The 4,721-nt window shown below is 34.1% G+C and overlaps 1 long non-coding RNA gene across 1 annotated transcript; it reads right to left on the reverse strand.

Annotated features, from left to right (window-relative positions):
- Window positions 1–2,874: 2,874 nt before the first annotated feature.
- Window positions 2,875–3,164, reverse strand: LOC115998605. Its single transcript, XR_004093923.1, has 2 exons — window positions 3,012–3,164; window positions 2,875–2,907 (listed from the first exon to the last, which is right to left on the reverse strand). It is a non-coding gene; the product is annotated as an uncharacterized LOC115998605 (long non-coding RNA).
- Window positions 3,165–4,721: the final 1,557 nt, after the last annotated feature.

Consider the following 4,721-nt stretch of genomic DNA (forward strand, 5'->3'; position numbering starts at 1 on the left):
AGCGTGAGGCCTTTGGAGTATTCACTTAACTCCTTCCCTGACCACTTGGATCATCGAACTCGGGTTCAGTGGTCATCACCCGGTCTAACACTGATCCCCTGGACGTAAGGTTCGTTAAAATGATCCCTAGTGGCCCTACTAGGTCCATAAAAACGACACCTACCCGGACTTCTCAGAGTAACTATACTTTAAGTGTGCACACCCCCGCAGGAATACCTCATCCAAACGAGTTATATAGTACCCGGCGAATAGACTTCGCACCTTCAGTATGAATGATCATACTACATACAACAACCTTGGGCAAGGGCACTTTAAGCCACCCGAAGGCTAATCAAGGTCCTCCTCAACTTTACTAGAAACCAAGGGTTTGAAAACCATTTTCCTTCCTTTCTCATCCTCCTTGAGTCAAAATCACTTTTTTTTTGGACATGTTCCACGAAATCAAGTCCCCCTTTTTAAATCGATCACCATTCTCAAAATAGTTCAAAGTCTTGTTTCTCAAAACATTTTCCATCATCACCACACATATGTATATATGCATTCAATCATAACATTTCCACATATGCATATTCACATAAAGTACACATACTATATGTATATATATACACGTTAAGTATATATACACTGCACATACATGCTTTATAATATACATAATACAACATTTTGTACATACATTACACACACATTATAATATACATAGCATGCTTAACTTAAATATTTAGGCACATTAACAACCACCTCATACCATATATAATATGTATATATTACTTATATATATATACATATATATGTTACACTACACATACTATATATATAGAGATACAACCTTCATTTAATTATACATATATACTCATATATGTACATATATACATATATATATAGTTTAAACACACACACATCACACGTGTATATATATATATATATATATACATAATACACACATAAATATATATACTACACGTATATACATAGGTTTCATATACATAATACCACTTCCTTATAAGAAAATTTCAGCTAGCGCAGTCTGAAAGATTGAGCCGGTAAAGATAGTTCCCGAACTCTTTTTCACTTGAAATTTTTATGGTAGAACCCCAACTTATAGTACTTGATGTTCATAAAAAGTTTTGGTCACCTAGGTTCACGAATTAACACAGAAAATTACATTTTTACCCTTGGCAGTGTGCTGTCCGGATTTTCTGCTCTCTGGACCAGTTTTGGGAAAAATTCCGAAAACCATACTTCCACTACTCCAATCATTATGAAATTTTATATGCAGGTTCTAGACTTATAGAACTACATGTCTAAAAAAAATTGGATCAAAATACTTTACTGATTTTTCCCAGAAAATCACGGAAGTTACTGCCAGAATCTACCCTGATTTTTCCTTTCACTATTTTCACAACTATAAGCATATATGGGCATAAATATGATATGTACATGCATTTTCAGCCATTATCATGTATAGAAACATATTCATAAAACCCCTAATCTCATCATTCACTATCAATTATCTAGTTTCAAATAACCTCAACCAAATAAAGGGATTCCTTACCTTCCGTAGGAAGCAAATCTTGGATCTTTCCCCAAATTCACCTTAAAACCCTAACATAAAACACGGTAATACGAATATGGTTCAACAAAATTCTACCCAAAACTATGAACTAGGAGTAAAACATAACTTTTAACCGATTAAAATTGAAATTTACCGAACCAATCGCGATCCAAGCTCGAAAATTGCTTCTCTCTCCCTCCCTCTCTCTCTCTCTCTCTCTCTCTCTTACGGAAATGAGGGTGAAGACGAAATGAAGAAATGGAAATGAAGAAATGTGACTTGCTCAATCTTATCCCTTACATATATACATATACGTAATAATATATTTAATAATAATAATAATAATAATAACAATAATAATAATAATAATAATAATTATAATAATAAAATATAATATGTGGGATGCTTATCCAATTATATATAATAATAATATTAATAAAATATCTCCACAACATATCAGTTGTGGTCCAAACAGATAAAGTTTCGGTGGAAAATAATCCAGAAAGAATAATTTCCGACACCAAAATTTTATTCCAGTCAAAAGCTCCCAAAATGGGCTAGGTTCAGTACACTGCGAAATTTCGCGAAGTACGATCAGAAATAAATTTCGACCCTTATAGCTCATCCAATTTCAACTTAACTAAGCAGGAAGTTCATACTTAGTCATATATGCCTAATCATCCATTTCCAAAGAAATCCGAGCTGAAAATTCGTCCCCCAAAAATTTTACGGTTCGTGACCGGCACATACGATCGCAGCTTAATAACAACTATACTTACTTATAAAAATTCTTTCGAAATATCTGAAGATCATAACTTAGGAATGTCAACGCCTTAGGATAATGTTAATAAAATACGGGGTATTACACTCTACCCTCCTTAAAAAGAGTTTCGTCCCCGAAACATCCTTCTTATCATCTATGGTTTCAAAAGACTACTACTATTCCCCAAAGATTCAAACTTAAAGTTCAAACCTAAATCTCAACCTTGAGCTCTGATACCACTTTGATACAGCGCATATCAAACTCTGATCACAACCTAGGCTTCGACCTGATTCCCAAAGGTTCAACCTAGGCTCTGATACCAATTTTTCCCAATAAATCTCGGAAGTTACTGCCAGAATCTACCCTGATTTTTCCTTTCACTATTTTCACAACTATAAGCATATATGGGCATAAATATGATATGTACATGCATTTTCAGCCATTATCATGTATAGAAACATATTCATAAAACCCCTAATCTCATCATTCACTATCAATTATCTAGTTTCAAATAACCTCAACCAAATAAAGGGATTCCTTACCTTCCGTAGGAAGCAAATCTTGGATCTTTCCCCAAATTCACCTTAAAACCCTAACATAAAACACGGTAATACGAATATGGTTCAACAAAATTCTACCCAAAACTATGAACTAGGAGTAAAACATAACTTTTAACCGATTAAAATTGAAATTTACCGAACCAATCGCGATCCAAGCTCGAAAATTGCTTCTCTCTCCCTCCCTCTCTCTCTCTCTCTCTCTCTCTCTCTCTCTTACGGAAATGAGGGTGAAGACGAAATGAAGAAATGGAAATGAAGAAATGTGACTTGCTCAATCTTATCCCTTACATATATACATATACGTAATAATATATTTAATAATAATAATAATAATAACAATAATAATAATAATAATAATAATTATAATAATAAAATATAATATGTGGGATGCTTATCCAATTATATATAATAATAATATTAATAAAATATCTCCACAACATATCAGTTGTGGTCCAAACAGATAAAGTTTCGGTGGAAAATAATCCAGAAAGAATAATTTCCGACACCAAAATTTTATTCCAGTCAAAAGCTCCCAAAATGGGCTAGGTTCAGTACACTGCGAAATTTCGCGAAGTACGATCAGAAATAAATTTCGACCCTTATAGCTCATCCAATTTCAACTTAACTAAGCAGGAAGTTCATACTTAGTCATATATGCCTAATCATCCATTTCCAAAGAAATCCGAGCTGAAAATTCGTCCCCCAAAAATTTTACGGTTCGTGACCGGCACATACGATCGCAGCTTAATAACAACTATACTTACTTATAAAAATTCTTTCGAAATATCTGAAGATCATAACTTAGGAATGTCAACGCCTTAGGATAATGTTAATAAAATACGGGGTATTACAATTGGGCTCTTGGTTAGAATAATTAATTTAGGCTCAAGAAATATATATATATATATATGTGAAATTGGAAGAACTAGCCCAATTAGAATAAATGAATTGCCCAAGGAATTAATTATCGGTCGTAAGGCTCAAACGAATTTACGGGGTGTTACAATTCTGAATATCTATGAATCATAACTCGAACATGCCAATGCCTTAGAATAAAATAAAATTTAAACCTTCCCCTTTTTTTCTTTTTTCTTTTTTAATTAGGATATGAAGAAAAACTAGTGAAAAACATGTGATGTATCATATACGTACTTCCTTAATTGAGACACATGAAATACATTGTGCACTCGATCCATCACCGCAGGTAGCGCTAATCGGTATGCTACCTTTCCGATCCTCTCAAGGATTTCATATGGTCTAATATATCTGGGACTCAATTTTCCTTTCTTCCCGAACCGCATCACTCCTTTTGTCGGAGATATTTTTAGCCATACCTTATCACTTTTTTGAAATTCAACTGATTGCCTTCTTCGATCAACATAAGACTTTTGTCGGTCCTGGGCAGCTTTCATCCTTCCTCGAATCAACCTGACCTTTTCTGTCATTTCTTGAAGATATTCGGGTCCTAATGTCACAGAATTAACCGAATCTTCCCAACATAGAGGGCTTCTACACTTCTGTCCATATAAAGCTTCATACGGTGCCATTTGGATACTTGCATGATGACTATTATTGTAAGAAAACTCGATTAGATCCAAATGTTCATCCCACTATCCTTGAAAGTCCAATACACAAGCCCTTAACATAACTTCCAAGGTTTGTATAGTCCTATCAGTCTGTCCATCAGTCATAGGATGAAAAGCAGTACTAAGTTTCAATTTTGTTCCCATAGCTGCTTGCAAAGCTTGCCAAAATTGTGCCAAGAATCGAGAATCTCTATCAGAAACAATATCCTTGGGTATTCCACGATACTTAACCACCTTATTCACATAAGCCTTTGCCAATT

Source organism: Ipomoea triloba, chromosome 12, assembly GCF_003576645.1.
Source record: "Ipomoea triloba cultivar NCNSP0323 chromosome 12, ASM357664v1".
Lineage (NCBI taxonomy): Eukaryota > Viridiplantae > Streptophyta > Magnoliopsida > Solanales > Convolvulaceae > Ipomoea > Ipomoea triloba.